At 56.1% G+C, this 18,067-nt stretch overlaps 1 protein-coding gene across 1 annotated transcript in view; it reads right to left on the bottom strand.

The window, feature by feature from the left end:
• Positions 1–16,312, bottom strand: part of COL8A2 (collagen type VIII alpha 2 chain) — a 28,615-nt gene extending 12,303 nt beyond the window's left edge. The window contains exons 1-2 of the mRNA XM_002811051.5: positions 16,147–16,312; positions 6,389–6,433 (exon numbers count right to left, since the gene is read on the bottom strand). The gene's annotated coding sequence lies outside the window, so the exon portion shown is untranslated. The remainder of the gene's footprint in view (positions 1–6,388; positions 6,434–16,146) is intronic.
• Positions 16,313–18,067: the final 1,755 nt, after the last annotated feature.

Below are 18,067 nucleotides of genomic sequence, written 5' to 3'. Positions count from 1 at the left end.
TTGCTGCGTCTCTACCCCGACTCCTCTCTCCCCTCCTCCTCCTGGCTCTGTCTCTGTCATCACAACAGGTGAACAGCACTTCTGGCTCAGGCCCTCCCTTTCAGGGACCCAGCCCTGAGACCTCTAAGGCCCTCCTAGGTCCAGGCAGCCCTTGGACTCCCATTTCAGCACAGCTACTTACCAGCTGGGTGATCTTGGATGGGTCACTTAAACCCTCTGAACTTCAGTGTCCTCATCTGCAAAAGGATTAACTCAGGGGCTCTGCCTATGGAGTAACCACTCTTTTTTTTTTTTTCCCTTTTGAGACAGAGCCAGACTGGAGTGCAGTGGCACGATCTCGGCTCACTGCAACCTCTGCCTTCCAGGTTCAAGTGATTCTCCTGCCTCAGCCTCCCGAATAGCTGGGACTATAGGCATGCACCACCACACCCAGCTAATTTTTGTATTTTTAGTAGAGATGGGGTTTCTACTAAACGGGGTTTCTACTAGGTATACACCATGTTGTCCAGGATGGTCTCGATCTCTTGACCTCATGATCCACCCACCTCAGCTTCCCAAACTGTTGAGATTACAGGTGTGAGCCACCGCACCAGGCCTTGGAGTAACCACTCTTTTTATTCCTTTACTTCCTTTTTTTTTTTTTTTTTGAGACGGAGTCTTGCTCTGTCACCCAGACTGGAGTGCAGTGGCGCGATCTCGACTCACTGCAAGCTCCACCACCTAGGTTCACGCCATTCTCCTGCCTCAGCCTCCCTAGTAGCTGGGACTACATGGGCCCGCCACCATGCCCGGCTAATTTCTTTTTGTATTTTTAGTAGAGATGGAGTTTCACCATGTTAGCCAGGATTGTCTGGATCTCCTGACCTCATGATCCACCCGCCTCGGCCTCCCAAAGTGCTGGGATTACAGGCGTGAGCCACCGCACCAGGCCTATTCCTTTACTTTCTTAATGAGCTTGCTCTCATTTAAAAAAAAAAATAAAAAAGGATTAACTGAGATAATCTAAGCCACCAGCCCCTCCATGTGTGCCGCCCTATCTTGCTACCCTGATGACCTGGAAGTCCTCTCTTCACTCTAATTTCAATTCATCCTGCTGCAAAGCAACTTCTTTCCTCCATCTCTTCAAAAGCTCAGGTTACTTGCTGCCAAAGGTCAGGATCTTGTAAAATGAACTTTTTTTTTTTTGAGATGGAGTCTCACTTTCTCACCCAAGCTGGAGTGCAGTGATGAGATCTTGGCTCACTGGAGCCTCCGCCTCCTGAGTGTAAGCATTTCTCCTGCATCAGCCTCCCGTGTGGCTGGGATTACAGGGGTGCACACCACCACACCCAGCTATTTTTTGTATGTTTAGTAGAGATGGGGTTTCACCATGTTGGTCAGGCTGGTCTCGAACGCCTGACCTCAAGTGATTCACCTGCCTCGGCCTCCCAAAATGCTGGGATTATAGGCATGAGCCACTGTGCCTGGCCTATAAAATAAACTTCTAAAGTCAATTTTCTGGCTTTCTTGACCTTTTCCCCGACCATTCCCGAGATGAAACTGACCAGGGGCTACAAAGCCTACTCAGGACTAGGACTGAGTTATGGACCTTGGGGAGGAGCAGAGGATCCCTCCTCACCCTCTGGGCATGACACCCACCCCAACTGCCCAGCTTGGCAGCTCCAGACTTCTCCAGGGTTCCTGAGCCCCACTTGCCCCACAACTCTCCCAGCTGGTAGAAACTGGGGAGCCCTTTCCCATCCTCCTTTCCTGAATGTCGGAAGAAGAAGCAAGGCCCAGGCCCCTCCACACCTCTTCCTCGGGGGCCTCTCACTGTCTGCCATTGCCTGCCCTTGCCCCCTAGTCTCCAGCCTCTCCATCCATATGTCCACACGGGCCTGACCCCTCCCCAGCCACCCTCATCACTCCCCAGCCCTTCTCAGCCAAGCCTCCTGAAAGAATGCTCTCCACCCTCAGGCCCTACTCACTCCCCCTCCACCCTCTCTCCTCGGGGTGCTCCACCTTGTCACTCTGCTCTTCTCCTTCTTTGAAAAGCTCCTCCTCAGAATCTTCTCTGCCCACTTCCTCTGCCCACTCTCCAGACCCAGGCTTGCCCAAGGAGCTGGCTCAGGCCTCATCTCTTCTCTCTGGATGTTTCTCCTATAGCGTCTAGCTCCCACCAGCTCCCACAGTACCAACTCCATCACCGAGGACTCCCACATCTGTCTCCAACTATGATGTCTCCCCTGAGCCATTTTTTTTTTGAGACAGTCTGCTCTGTCACCCAGGCTGGAGTGCAGTGGTGTACATGACCACAGCTCACTGCAGCCTCAGACTCTTGGGTTCAAGCCATCCTCTTGTCTCAGCCTCCTGAGCAGCTGGGACTACAGGTGTAAGCCACCACACTGGACTAATTTTTAAGTTTTTTAAGAGACAGAGTCTTGCCATGTTGCCCAGGCTGCTCTAGAGAACTACTGGGCTCAAGTGATCCTCCCATCTCAGCTTCCCAAAGAGCCTCAGACCCTTGTGTTCAACTATCAGCTGAGCATGTCCCCTGGCTGTCCCTCAGAGATCCCACCCAAACTGCTGTCATTACCTTCTCCCTCATTACCTGCTTCTCCCCAGCCCAAGTGCCCTGTACCCCCAGGTGCCAAGGCCAAAAATCTGAGCATCACTTCTGTTGTTGTTTTTTTATTTATTTATTTATTTTTTTTTTTAGACGGAGTCTCGCTCTATCGCCCAGGCTGGAGTGCAGTGGCATGATCTCGGCTCACTGCAAACTCCGCCTCCCAGGTTCACGCCATTCTCCTGCCTCAGCCTCCCGATTAGCTGGGACTACAGGCGCCTGCCACCACGCCCAGCTATTTTTTTGTATTTTCAGTAGAGACGGGGTTTCACCGTGTTATCCAGGATGGTCTCGATCTCCTGACCTCGTGATCCGCCCGCCTTGGCCTCCCAAAGTGCTGGGATTACAGGCGTGAGCCACCACGCCTGGCCTATTTTTGTTTTAAGGGTGAACATCACTTCTGACCCTCCTTCCTTACAGGAAACCCTCTATGCCTTGGTGTACCCCACTTTTCAGCCAACTCAGCTCCTACTCATCACCTTTCTTGGGTGCCCTTGTACAGTAGCCAACCTGCACAACTATACATGACATCTCTCTTCCTTTCCCCCAAACTTCCAACCTTATCCTGTGGACTCTGCCTGCTCTATTTCTCTCACTTCTGTTCCTTCCCCTCCTTTCCCACAGCGTCACCCTAAGGCAGACCTTGTATTCCCCCAAAACTCAGCCCAGCGCCTGGCACACCCCCGTCACTAAGTAAAAGTGTGTTAAATGGCCACACTCTCTCCTGGATGATCATAAAAGTCTCACACAGTCCCCCAGCCCCAGCTTCTCTCTGTTTTCTCAACATAGCCTATGGAGACTCCCACAATGCTTCTAACACTTTAGGCTGCATCTGGATGACTGGGACAGCCTATCACCATGCAGGTTCTGGGGCCCCATCGAGATTCAGTTGGTGTGGGATAGGGCCCAACATCTGCCTCTCTAGCGAGCTCCCAGAGGACGCTGACGCTGCCTGTCTGTGAACCACACGTTGGCACAGTTCTGCCCATGGCTGTCCCCTGCTCTGGATTTTCCAGTAGCTTCCTGGTACCAGCAGGATAAATTCCATGTTATTCTGCAGTTCACATGGCTTCCTGGAGGAGGAGGCATGCTTTAGACTCAGTAGAATGTGGACCAGTTAGGAAGGAGGGGGTTGAGAGATATATGTTGAGCCCAGCAAAGCCCTGAGGTCACGTTTGGAGGCACACACTCTAGGTCTAAGAGTCACGTGGGTAAGGAGAGGGCCAGGGACCAGCTCGATGCAGGAGCCACCAGAGTGTGTGCTGTGCCCTCTGCATCCCTCAGTCCATGGCTGTGTGTCGCTGAACCCAGGCCTTCGCCTCCTGTGTGTCTTTGACATCTCTGTCTCTGTGCGTCTCTCTCCTCCTGTCTCTGTATCACTATCCCACCTATCCACCCATCTCTGACACTGTTTGTCCTTCTCTGTCCTCTCCCATGTCCTGTGCCTAGGTCCCTTTCTGGGTTCCAGGCTCTGTAAATCTCTAGCTGTTGGTCACTGTGTGGGACCCTTGGGAAGGCCAGCACTGACAGTCCACACCTGCTCCTGTTAACGTCAGGTCTGGGTCTGACCTCTCTGGACAATGCCTGAGCAGCTCCACGAGGTCTGGGAAGGGACTTGGCAGGGGGTCCAGTGCCCATGAGCTGAGCTCTCTGTCTGCTGTGCAGATGAGGACTGCCCCAAAGCCAAAGAGGAGCCTGGTATCTGGGAGCTGGAGGGTGGAGGGAGGTGGCCAGATCAGGGCAGGGCTGCCTGGGGGCCACCTTCTCACCCAGGTTGAAGGCAGGAGAGGAGTGCTGCCACCTGCCCACCTGGTCTGCCCTACCAGACTTCAGTTCCACCTAACAGTCCCAACATCCCTCACCCCTGCAAGTGAGGCTCCCAGACCACAAGTGGCCTTAGTTTCAGAAGTAGCATCGGAAGGAGGCTTGAAGGAGAGATCAGAGTTCAACAGTCCCACGGGGGCAGGTGATGGTGGGACGGTCCAAGCTGAAATCGGAGCAAATGACTGGATGAGGAAGGCTTCCAGGGTAGGGGGGCACCCAAGGAGCAGTGAACCTGGGGCTCTGGAACTCGGGAGAGAGACATGGGCTAGAGGTAAAAATACAGGTTCATGGCTGGGTGCGGTGGCTCACGCCTGTAATCCCAGCACTTTGGGAGGCTGAGGCAGGCAGATCACGAGGTCAGGAGATCGAGACCATCCTGGCTAACATGGTGAAACCCCATCTCTACTAAAAATACAAAAAATTAGCTGGGTGTGGTGGCAGGCGCCTGTAGTCCCAGCTACTCAGGAGGCTGAGGCAGGAGAATGGCGGGAACCTGGGAGGTGGAGCTTGCAGTGAGCCGAGATCGCGCCACTGCACTCTAACCTGGGCGACAGAGCGAGACTCCATCTCAAAAAAAAAAAAAAAAAATACAGGTTCGTTGGCGGAGTTGCTGCAGCCTGGAGGAGGCCCACGGATTCCCCCTTGGGGAACATGCCTACATTTAGGGAGTGAGAGGAGCCCACCACAGCCCTGGGCTCCTCCCCCAACACCCTAGGATCCAGACACCCCAGATGTCTCACTGCCTCCCTGTCCCTGCCTTTTCCTGCATGATCCTGTCTGCTGGGTTGTCCTTTCTACCTTTCTCCTCGATGGAAACATATTAGTTCTCATTTGAGACCCAGCTCAAAAGCCTCCTCCTCCAAGCAGCCTTCCCTGCCTCCCTCAGGCAGAACAGCTCCTTCTGGGCACCCACCTGCTTGAAAGCACCTCTTCCCCACCCACACCTCCCTCCTGCCTGAGGCAGGCACAGGGCATGTGCTCAATGAAGCCTGTAGCCTGGGGGCTGCAGGTCCAGGCCTCTGAAAACCCACCTCCCTCATCCAGCCAAGCCCTCAGGTGGCTTATCACAGGGCCACTTTCTCTTTGTTGCTCTTCCTGAGTCCTTCTTGGTTCCAGGCTGGAGGGGGCTTGCACCGAACCTCCCTCCTGCAGGTGACCAAGCCCCTGGCCTCTGCCCATCTCTGAGTCTAGGTTCTCCACTGCTCCCCTAGGGAGGAGCATCTCGGGACAACAAAGTGCCCAGGAAGGTAATAACAGCCAGGCAGGGGCAGATGGACTAGAAGAGGCCCGGCAGCGGGCAGACCTGAGGGCAGCCATGTACTCTCCGGCAGGTAGCCAGGCAGCTGGCCCTTCCCCACCCAGGGGCTCCGGCCTCAGCTGGGGCCATCGCTTGTCTCCCAGCAGAGGCCTTGAGCTTCTGATGGGAACTGGACATCTAAGGGCCCCTACAGACCCAGCCACCCCCAGGCCTCAGGCAGGGGCAGGCGGGGCCTCCTCAGCCTCCAATCCCTCACCTTCTGGTTCGCATTTGCAGCCTTTTCCGGAGCGCCACCCGCCGCCCGCTGCCTCCCCACGCCTGCCAAGATTCCTGGGCCTCTGCGGCTACCCCGCGTGGTGGCGGCGGCAGCGGCAGCAGGAGGGGCTGGGCTGGGCAGGGAGGGGGCCTGGCGGGAGCACAGCCAGGCCACTGCACCCAGGCTGGGCCAAGCAAACACAGCCCCGCCAAGGAGCCAGGCGAAATAGTTCACAAATGAGAAAAAGCTGCTTCCGAGTTGGGCCAGGGTTTTAAAGCCCAGGCTGCAGGGAGCTGAGGTCACCTGCAAAAGGGGTGGCTCACAGGACTCTCTGGGCCTGGAAGGGGCTTCCGGTGCAGCAGGAGGGAGTGAGGTTAGACAGCAATGAACACAGGCCTCATCCGGCCTGAGATATCAGAAAACCCCGTCCCCAAACCTAGCTTACCTTTCAGGTTGGAGGGGCCTGGGAAGGTCCCAGCAGAGGCAGGGCCTGAGGATGAAAAAGAGAAACAGTGAGGCTATGGGGCAGTGGCTCACGCTTGTAATCCCAGCACTTTGGGAGGCCAAGGTGGGAAGACTGCTTGAGCCCAGGAGTTTGAGACCAGCCTGGGCAACATAGGGAGACATTGTCTCTACTAAAATTTTTTTAAAAATTAGCAGGGCATGATGGTGCACGCCTGTAGTCCCAGCTACTTAGGAGGCTGAGGGGGGTGGTATTGCTTGAGCCCAGGAGTTCAAGACTGCAGTAAGCTGTGATTGCACCACTGCACTCTTGAGACAGGGCAAGACTCTGTCTCAAAAAAAAAAAAGGAAGAACAGTGAGACGATGACATCAGGAGCCTGGGAGCCTGGGAAGCCTCCTGCCCTAACCCACAGCCACACCAGTGCCTGACCCAGGCTTCTTACCAGAACCCCCTGCTGGAAACCCGGCCCCAACCTCAGTCTCTCTTCTCATTTCCCTCCTCCCCTGAGGGAAGCAGGGTGTGTGCCCCATACTCCACGACTCCATTCATTCAGTGCACACTTAGCAATACCCACGGGGTGCCTGGCCCTGGATTCAAGGAGTTCCTCCTGTCCTAGGGCCCAGGCTGAGGACGCCCCTTCTGTGTCCCAGGTTCGCATGCTGGAGAAGTCCCTCCCATATGTCAGCTCTGGTTTGGGGTGGCCCCTACTTTGGGTTAGGATCCCTGCTGGGGAAGCTTCTACTATGTGGAGGACCCAAGCCTGGGCCATGGACCACAGAAATGGTTCAATCCCATACCCTGCCCTGCCTTGCCCTGAAGGGCTGGGGGCATCAGACAAGCGGTCATCACACAATTGGCAAAGATCTCTGGGCTGTGGGAGCATGAAGCAGGGAATACTGCCGCCTTAAGCTTCCCCTGAAGGCTTCTTGGAGAAAGGGACACTGGAGCTGGGTCCTGAAGGATGAGTTGGAGTCTGAAAGGCAGATGAGGTGATAGAAGGAATTTCAGGTAGTAATATACAGGGAAGGTCCAGAAGAGCTGGGGGATGGGGAGGCTGGGGCAACATGGTGAGGAAATCTGAATTCCATGCTTGGATTTCTATGGAGAGGAATGGGGAGCCATGGAGGGTTATTTAGTGGGGGAAGTGATGTGGTCAGAGCCCTGGATGGCTGGGTCCCCCTTTCTGCTTCAATCAGGCATGGTGCGAGGATCTAACAAAAGTCGTAGTCCAGGTCACATAGCTGTACGCAGAGGATCCGGGGCTAAAGTCCAGACCCAGACATGACTCTGGGGTAGATGGGGAGGGGACGCCCAGCCAGCCCACCTGGCAGGGAGGCCTGCAGGCCGCGTCACTCTCTCCCCCAGCTGCTTGCTTGCCTCTGCCTGCTCCCATGGAAACTCTGACATCCAGTCCTGTCTATAGCTGCACAAGCAGCCAGATGCCAGAGCCAGCAGCTCCTAGGCCTTCTCTCCAACTCAGCTGAGCCCTGCCTCCATCCTGCCACTCTGAACACTATGACCCCAGAGCTGGGTCATGGGGCCACAGCCTGGATGATGGAGCCCAGGTAGGAGGACCCTCCAGCTCAGCTTAGCCCTAGCTTCTCTGGCCCCAGCCCCCTCCCAGTACCATGAGACTCTGGGAGAAGAAATGACTTAAGTTGGCTCTGGGCTTTGAAGGATGAACATGGATTTAACTGGTTGGTAGTAGAGAGAGGTGATCAGTCCTGGGCCAAGGGAACAGCATGTGTGAGAGTGTAAAAGCCCTGAATATATTCAGGGGATGGAGAGAATCCAAATAAAATAAACAAACACATAAACTAACTAATCATAGCTAATAGTCATTGTGTACCCACTGTGTGCCAGGTACCATTCGGGGTGTTCTCATGAATTATCTCATTTAATCCTCACAACAACCCAGTGACAAAAGTATTTCATCTTCCCTTTTTACAGATGAGAAAACTAAGGGACAGAGAGGATAAGTAACTGGCCCGACATCACACAGCTCATGAAAAATAGAGCCTGGAGCTGGGCATGGTGGCTCACACCTGTAATCCCAGCACTTTGGGAGGCCAAGGCAGGAGAATCACTTGAGTTCAGGAGTTTGAGTCCAGCCTGGGCGACATAGTGATACCTCCATCTCTTAAAAAAAAAAAAAAAAAAAGTAGAACCTGAATTTGAACCCTGGCTGCAGGCTCCAAAGCCTAGGCTCTTCACCATACAGATGATTTGAGGAGAGGAGACCTGGCTGGGGCCAGACTGAGAAATGCCTTGAATATCAGGATCAGAGATGCGGATCCTACCTAAAGCTGCTTCCCCAATCCCTTCCCCCATGTTAACCATTAATAACAACGGTGTCTGCATCCCAAGTTCATTGTATGCACTGGACATAGCACTAGGCACACTCCCGGCACTATTGACTGCTGTAACCCTGGAAGGCTGGAACTGCTGTCCCATTTTACTGAGGAGGAGCACTGGGTCCCAGAGAGGTCACATCCATTCTCTAAGGAAACCAGGCTAGGAAGCGAAGGAGGTGGGATCTGAACCCAGCTCTGCCTGGCCCCCAGGTGGCTAAAGCCCTGTACACCTGGGCTCCCTGAAGACCTCAGCCACGGGCCCTGCCCCCTACTCCTGCTCTACCCTACCTGTGCTGCCTCAACCTAGATGGCACCAGGGACAGGCAAGGCTGGGAGCAGAGTGGGCAGCTACTATCAGGTGCCTCAGGAGTCTACTCCAGTGGGCCAAGGTCCCCTCGGTCTTACAAATAGGAAGCCGGGGTGAGTGGGTAAGCCAGGGCGGTGCCTGAGTCGACTTCAATGGGACTCTGTTCTTAACCTCCACCCCCGGCTGCCTTCCCTAATCCCCTCCTGGAGCCCCTCCCCTGGCGACGTCTCCCCTTTGCACAGAGCCTGCCGCTGTTGGCTAAATCCCAGACCAGATGTGGGTGGGACAGTCTGCACCCCCCGCCCCCCACCCCCCACCAGCTTCTGAGAGCTGCAGGGTTCCAGGGAGGCTGGCCAGGGCCTCAGGCCCACTTCCCCATTCCAACTTTCCAGACTGAGGTGCTGATGGCCATGAGGTGAACAATTGGCTCCTGTCAGAGATGGGGCTCATGGGAAAATTTCCCATTTCTGAGCTCCTACTACGGGCAGGCTCTGGGCTAAGAGTCTTGCTTTAAAAATCATGTCGGATTAAGAGGACCTCTCTGGAGCCCAGCTGCGTGCATCCTTATCTCAGCCCTAGCTCTTACTAGCATGAGACCTCCATCTGGGCCTCAGCTTCTTCATCAATGAAATGGGAACTCCAGGTATTATTTACTCCCGTAACCCTGGAAGGCTGGAACTGCTGTCCCATTTTACTGAGGAAGAGCGCTAGGTCCCAGAGAGGTCACATCCATTCTCCAAGGTAACCAGGCTAGGAAGTGAAAGGGGTGGAATCTGAACCCAGCTCTGCCCAGCCCATATAAAGCTGCCCAGCCCAGCTTCACAGAGCATTTGTGAGGATTAAACAAGTTAATTTTGTGTAATGGACTCAGAGCAGTGCTTGGCATATAGGAATCCTAAATAAATATGCCCTATTATAAATATAATCACTGGCCAGGCACAGTGGCTCATGCCTATAATCCCAGCACTTTGGGAGCCTGAGGCAGGCAGATCACCTGAGGTCGGGAGTTCAAGACCAGCCTGACTAACATGGAGAAACCCTGTCTCTACTAAAAATACAAAAATTAGCTGGGCATGGTGGTGGGTGCCTGTAATCCCAGCTACTTGGGAGGCTGAGGCGGGAGAATTGCTTGAACTGGGGAGGTGGAGGTTGCAATGAACCGAGATCGCGCCATTGCACTACAGCCTGGATAACAAGAGCGAAACTCCGACTCAAAAAAATAAATAAATATAAATAAATAAATAAATAAATAAAATCACCATGACACCTCTCAACAGCCCTGTGAGGTTAGTATTATAAACTCGATTTTACAGATCAGGAACCGAGATTCAGAGAGACGTCATTTGCTCAAGTTCCCCCAGCCAGGGAAGGACGGTCCCAGAACTTGGCCCCAAGCTAAGCAAGTCCAAAGATGAGGACAGCCTTCTGGCTCCCCCAAGCTGAGGCATGGTGTGTACTGGGGTGAAGGTCGGTCCCTCGCACCCCCTCAGTCTCTCCTGCCTGACCCCCTGGGGTTCCACCCCCAATCCAGCCCCTGCTGCCGCTGCAGGAGGGGGCTCTGCATTCCTGGCTAAGCAGCCGGATTTGCTGTGCTCCAGGAACTATGAAAAGAATGCTTGCCACGAGCAGAGCCGTGGTCGCCTGTCAGGGAGCGTGGTCTGGAGTGCCCACGCAGAGCTTGGTGGCAGCCAGCACAGTGGGAAGGAAGGAGGCTAGCCAGAAAGGACAACTTCCGGGTGGTGGGGGCTGTGGACACTGGACGGGTGTGGAGACCAAAGAGTCGGCCACCTGGGATCTTTCAGGAGAGTACTGACCCCTCTATCCCGCAATCTAGGTTTCTCCTCACCACAGGCTGTAAGGAGAGGCAGGCTGGCACTGCTGGCCCAGCTCATGGATGGGGTTACAGAGACTCAGAGGAAAACTCTCCTGAGGTCACACAGCAGCCAGTGGCAGAATTGAGACCAGAGGCCAGGACCCCCAGCTCAGGCCCCGCCTCTTCACAGAGGCTTCCCTCCCTCGCAGGACCCACCAGGGACCACCAAGGGTTCCTAGATAATAGAAAATGCCATCCCAGCCCTCACAGTTCTGGGCTGTCTCTGGGCCTGACCTTCTCATGCCTGCTATTCCTCTTTCCCCCTCCACAAAAAACCCCTTGTGCTATGAAAATGCCGCACACACTGTAGACATATGACAATTAAGATTCCATTCCTTTTGGGAGGCTCAGGCGGGCGGATCACTTGAGGTCAGGAGTTCAAGATCAGCCTGACCAACATGGCAAAACCCCGTCTCTACTAAAAATACAAAAATTAGTGGAAGTGATGGTACACATCTGTAATCCCAGCTACTAGGGAGGCTGAAGCAGGAGAATTGCTCGAACCCGGGAGGTGGAGGTTGCAGTGAGCCAAGATTGCATCACTGCACTCCAGCCTGGGTGACAGAGAGAGACTCCATCTCAAAAAAATAAATAAATAAAAAGAGGCCGGGCGCAATGGCTCACGCCAGTAACCCCAGCACTTTGGGAGGCCAAGGCGGGCAGATCACAAGGTCAGGAGTTCAAGAACAGCCTGACCAACATGGTGAAACCCCATCTCTACTAAAAATACAAAAATCAGCCAGGCTTGGCGGTGTGTGCCTGTAATCCCAGCTACTCAGGAGGCTGAGGCAAGAGAATCACTTGAACCCGGGAGGCAGAGGATGCAGTGAGCCGAGATCATGCCATTGCACTCCAGCTTGGGTGACAGAGTGAGACTCTGTCTCAAAAAAAAAAAAAAAAAAATAGAGAGAGAGAGAGGCAGGAAGGAAGGAAGGAAGGAAGAAAGAAAGGCCGGGCATGGTGGCTAACACCTATAATCCCAGCACTTTGGAAGGCCAAGGTGGGTGGCTCACTTGAAGTCAGGAGTTCAAGACCAGCCTGGCCAACATGGTGAAACCTTGTCTCTACTAAAAATACAAAAATTAGCTGGGCCTGGTGGTGCACACCTGTAATCCCAGCTACTTAGGAGGGTGAGGCAGGAGAATCGCTTGCATCCAGGAGGTGGAGGTTGCAGTGAGCCAAGATCGCGCTACTGTACTCCAGCCTGGGCAACAGAGTGAGACTCCGTCTTAAAAAAAAAAAAAAAAAAAGACCAGGCATGGCACGGTGGCTCACTCCTGTAATCCTAGCACTTTGGGAGGCCAAGGCGGGTGGATCATGAGGTCAGGAGTTTGAGACCAGCCTGGCCGATATGGTGAAACCCCATCTCTACAAAAAATACAAAAATTAGCTGGGCATGGTGGTGTTCACCTGTAGTCCCAGCTACTCAGGAGTCTGAAGCAGAAGAATGGCTTGAACCTGGGAGGCGGAGGTTGCAGTGAGCCGAGACCATGCCACTACACTCCAGCCTGGGCAACAGAGCGAGACTCTGTCTCAAAAAAAAAAAAAAAAAAAAAAAAGTTGCTGTTCTAATTCCTTGTTATTGGCCAGGCACAGTGGCTCACCCCTGTAATCACAGCACTCTGGGAGGCCAAGGTGGGCGGATTACCTGAGGTCAGGTGTGCAAGACCAGCCTGGCCCTGTCTCTACTAAAAATACAAAAAATTAGCCGGGCATGGTGGTGGACGCCTATAATCCCAGCTACTTGGGAGGCTGAGGCAGGAGAATTGTTTCAACCTGGGAGGTGGAGGTTGCAGTGAGCCAAGATTGTGCCACTGCACTCCAGCCTGGGAGACAAGAGCCAGAGTCTGTCTCAAAAAAATTAAAAAAAAAAAAAAAGAAAGAAATCACAAAACCTCAAATAGCAAGGTTCCCTCTGCTCCATGTCCTTTGAGGGAGGGCAGCCTTTGTGAGGAAGGGCACCTGGGTCTGGGATCCTGGCCTCTGTTTCGATTCTGCCTCTGGCTGCCATGTGACCTCAGGTGAGGTCCCCTCTGAGTCTCCATAACCCCATCCATGAGCTGGGCCAGCAGTGCCACCTGGCTCTCCCCATGAGGCACTAGCCCTCCACCACCCCCACATGTGACCTCTTCTTCCCCTTCAAAAGCCAGGAATCCCAGCCCATCCAGGCTGCATGGGGATAGTCAGCCTCCAATTCAGAACTTTCCAAGAATCTGAATGGAAGCACGGCCAGGTCCTCCCCAGTCCACTCCCAGGGTCCAACCAGAGAGGCGGAATGGACACTGATCGGAAGATCTAGGTGCTATGCCCCCATCCCATGTGTGACCTGGGACTACTCCTCACCTCTCTGCAGGCAAAACAACTCTGGAGACCAGTACAGCATTCCCATTTTAGAGATGGGGAAACTGAGGCACAGAGATGGGAAGTCCTAGATCTGTCTGACTCCCAATGCCAGCTCCTCTCCACACAGCACATGCCGCCTCACTCAAGATCTGCTGTCCACACTCCACCCACTCTGGAAATGCCCTCAGAACAAGTGGGCCTGGAATTCTCTTTCTGGGAGCCAGACTTCCATGACTGGTACTTGGGCACATGTGTATCCACATATGGCCTCACAAACCCACCCAGGCTTCAAGGCTACACTCAGCCCCCAGCTCCCAGTCATCTCAACTTATCAGACCCCAGGGCCAAACCCACATCTCCCCTGCATCTGCCTTCTCTGGGGACAGGCCACAGCCATCCAGTGCAAGGCTCCTGGCCCCACCGCCAACCGGCTTACTCCTTTCCATCTACTTCTTCCTCTCATCCCCATGGCAACCGCCCACTTCATCCCCCGTCACCTTTCTCCTTAACCTCTGCCCAGCCTCCTCTGTGATCTCCCTGGCCTCGAAGATCCCCCCTTCATCCTTGTTCCCCAGAGCAGCCAGAGTGATTCCCAGATTATATCATTTGCAGCTCACACCCTTGCTCTGGACAGGGCCCTTAGAAATCTGACCTCAAAGTCATGAGTCCCTCCCGCTCCCCAGTGTGATCCAACAGTGCCCATTACTCCCATTGCTCACTGTCCCTGAGAGAACCCTGAAGCTTCCCCTCCACACCTCTGCACGAGCTGTGCCCTCAGCCGGGAACACCCTCCCATTCACTCTTTCCACCCCCTGCACCTGTCAAAATTATCATCTTTGAAAGCCCTGGCCAGATCACCTCTTAGGTGCCACCCTCCCTGATCTATACCTCGGCTTGCATGGTGCCCCTCCTCAGGTACCTAGCAGGGCACCGTGAGACCACAGCCACACCCCAGAGGAGAGGTCACTGTGTCTCTCTCGTTCCTCCGACCCAACACTGTACGTTCCTCCTGCCACGGATGGCACCAGTGCATCTGAGGCCCCACTTCCCTGTAAGAGGTGCCCCATCCCTGCCATTAAGAGTTCTGGAGCGGGCTGGGGGACCAGCAGGGCAAGGAAGCTGGGGCTGTGCGTCCTTTGTTCTGGCTCAGGCAGGAGCAGAGAAGGTAGTGGAGTACAGGGGCTCAGGCTGACAGCCCTGCTTAGTATCTTTCTCCTCCCTCTTGCTAACAGACACATTCACTTCCATATTTTCTTTCCCCTTCCTCTGAGCCAAAGAGCGGAAATTCTCATTTTCACTGCGGTAGACGAAGTGAAACCAGAGAAAGAAACCCTGGTGAGTGTGTCTGGTTGTGAGCGTATGTGTGTGTGTGCCGTCCTGTCTGAGTATGTCTGGCTGGGCCACGTGGGGCCTGCCATGTGTCTGTAGGAGTTTGGGTGTGTGTGCATGCGTCTGCCTGTGTCTTGTGGTGGTGTATGTTTCATTAGAGGAGTGTGTCCGCATGAATCTAATGAATGTTTGGGTCGGTGTGTGACTGTGCGTGGCTCTCAGAAGGGTGCAAGGCTGTGTGTGGCTGGGTGAGTGTGTCTGTGGTTTCTCCTCATTATCATCTAGGGTCATTGTGTGTCCAAGGGTTTGTAGGTGTTCACCAGTCCAGTGGGAAGCCAGTGACAGCACCTGTGCCCTGATGGAGACCACCAAGCATGGTGTCTCTCCAAAGATCACCAACTCCTGCTCTGCAGCCCCATCTGCTTGGGGCAGTAAGGATCAGTCGATCCTAGCTCAGTCCCCAGAGAGGAACCCCAGGCTGCCTGACCCTCCAGCCATCCAGCTCCACGGCCCCCAGACCTTTCAAATGCCCAGTACAGCTGCTGGGAGGCTGTCCTTGCCAAGGGGACTCTGCTAAGAGGAGTGGATGGGCCCATGCTGCCAGCCTGAGCAAGAGGTACTGATAGCAGACGGGAGGGATGATTTCTGGTTGCTCCGGCACCCCTAAGGAGGTCAGCCGCATGTCTGTGTCAGGAACCCAGCATGGTCTCACACAGGCAAACACACGTGCGTGCACACATACAACCAGCAAAGTTTTCCCCATGGCAATAGCGTTCCTGGGCCCTCTGGCAGAATAGCATTTCTCTACCTGGCGGATTTCTGGGGCTAGGGTGGCTCCAGACCCAGGGCAGAGACACTGGGAGGTTGTTCTGGGGCCCTGGGACCCCAGTCCCTCTTGGCCAGGCAGCGGCCCTCACCCCCTGCAAGTCTCAGTCTGGAGCTGGGGGGATGCTGAGCCCCTGACAGGAACATTCCTGGGAACCTGTCTCCAGTTTGGGGCGAGGGGACTGACAGGGCACCTAGAATAGGAGGAACCTGGGGGCCAAGGCAGAAAAACCTTATAACTGGGAGGTCTCCAGCAAATCAGCAATGGCAGAGAGATGGGGGCACGAGTGAGAGCGGAGTGATGCTAAGGCCCCTCACTCCCTCCTCTCTCCTCCACCGCCCTGTGAAGGCGGCTTTGTTATCCCCACTTTACAGGTGGGACGGGAGACCGGGAGGTGGTGACGCGCCCAGAGCCACATCGTCGGGGGTTGCACCCGGCACTGTCTGATGCTGGAGCCCTCGCTTCTGGGAGAGGAAGGGAGGAGGGGGCTTTACTGGGATCCTGCCGGGGAGGGAACGGGGCGCAGGGAACGGGAAGGGGTCCCCCATTCTAAGGCGACCCCCTGGCCCGAGTCCCCCACCGCGTCCCCACCCCGGAGTCTAAGGCGCCGGCCGTGCTATCCCGCATGGTGTTGGGGGAAGCCCAGCCCAGGTCCTGCCCTCAGAGCCCCCCAGCCCGAGCCCCAGTGCCCGCCTCCTCGCCTTTACCTGCGGGCGCGGCCGCCGGGCGCCGCTCCCGGCCCTCGAGGGCGGCCCGGGCGGCGAGGGCTCCGGGCAGGGGCGTCCGCGGCTGGGCGGGCGGCGTCGGGGTCCGGGGTCCGCGCCGGCAGGGTTCCGCGTCGCTCTGCCGGCCGCCCCTCGCGGCTGCTGGAGTGGGCGGGCGGCAGGAGGGGCGCGTCGGGGCGGGGCCTCCACCCTGCTCTTTCCACAGCCACGGCCAAGGCCCGCGCCCCGCCCGGCCCAGCGCGCCCAGCGCGGCCTCGGACGGCTGCCTCCCTCCCCGACACCCACGCCGAGCCCCCGCCACACACGCGCTCCCGGGCGGCCCGCCCCCACCCCTCCCCGTCCACCTGACCCGCGGCTCGGCCGGCCGCCGGGGAGTCCGCGCAGCCGCTGCCCTCGAGGGGCCACCTGCCTGTGGGGACGGACGCGGCTGCTGAGAAGGACGGTCAGGCGTGGTCCTGCAGGGAAGGGGCAGCTCGGGCTGGTGGCCCCCAGTGAGGAGTCCCCAGAAGGCTGCCTGCAGACGTGACCTCGGTAGGCTGAGCCCGGAGGACTCACAGGGGCCAGTCGTGGCCCGCACATTCAGGCTTTAGGGCATTGAGCCGGGGTCGCAGAGGCAGGCGGGGGCAGGCCAGCCCTCGTCCCCGGGAAATGGGGAGTCACGTGGTCAGATTTGTGCTTTGGAAAGAGCCTCCCGAAGCTGTATGGAGGAAGATAGAGGCAGGACGCCGAGGAGGCTGCGAGAATACCCTGGCATGGTCCCATGAGGTGGACAGTGAGGGGAAGGAAAGGGAGGGCCCAGTGTGAGGGGAGTGAGGAGGCGAACTAGGCAGAGTTTGGGCGAGGGGGCTAGGAAGAGGCAGTGTCAAGGACAGTGCGCAGGCTTTGGGCTAGGCCTGGGGGTGGTGGGGTCTAGGAGGAGGAGGACGGATGCAATGAACTGGATGAGCCTGTGGGACTTCCATGGATCCGGAAGGGAGGTGAGAGTTCTGGGATAGAGAGGAGGAGTCCACGGTTTGCAGATGGCGACTGATGCCATAGAATAAGGAGCGGGTCCAGGGAGGCGGGCAGGGCGCAGGCAGGACACTCATCAGCATTCACCGGGCTGCCGAGGGAGAGGGGTCGGCAAAGGAGACTGAGAAGGTGGCAGGGACCAGGAGAGCAGTGTCCCAGCAGGCAAAGGCAGAGTGCTTCTAGAAGTCCAGGGAGGCCCAAGGGATGGGCTGTCACAGAAGGACATTCTTAGGGACAGCAATTAAGGGTTGCAGGTTGGGGTGGGGGTAGGGGCAGTAGCCAGGCAGCAGAGGAGAAAGGGGGAGGCAGCAAGTGCAGGGGGGAAGGGGAGATGAGGTCAGCAGAGGATTTTGGGGTGTGTGTGTGTGTGTGTCTGTGTGCGTGTGTGCATGTAGGTGGGTGTGGGCGTCTGTGTGTGCATGTAGGTGGGTGTGGGCATGTGTGTGTGCGCGTGCCTGTGTGCGTGTATATGTACATGTAGGTGGGTGTGGGCATATGTGGAGGTATGTGTGCTTGGGTGTGCGAGTGTGTGTGTGTGTGCATGGGTGGGGGGTCAGCATGTGTGTGGGTGTGTGGAGGGGTGGGGGTGTGTATTTGTGTGCGTGTGGGGAGGTATGTGTGCGTGGGGGGGTGTGGGGGGGTGTGGCTGTGTGTGGGTGTGTGGAGGGGTGGGGGTGTGTATTTGTGTGCGTGTGGGGAGGTATGTGTGCGTGGGGGGGTGTGGGGGGGTGTGGCTGTGTGTGGGTGTGTGGATGTGGCTGTGTGGCTTTGTGTGGGTGTGTGTGGCTGTGCGGGTGTATTGTAGCTTTGTGTGTGTGTGTGTGTGGGTGTGTGTGGCTGTGTGGGGGGGTGTGAGTGGGAGAGTGTGTGGGGCTGTGTGTGGGGGTATGGG

The sequence above is a fragment of the Pongo abelii genome, chromosome 1, assembly GCF_028885655.2.
Source record: "Pongo abelii isolate AG06213 chromosome 1, NHGRI_mPonAbe1-v2.0_pri, whole genome shotgun sequence".
NCBI lineage: Eukaryota > Metazoa > Chordata > Mammalia > Primates > Hominidae > Pongo > Pongo abelii.
This window is presented reverse-complemented; position numbering and strand designations above follow the sequence as displayed.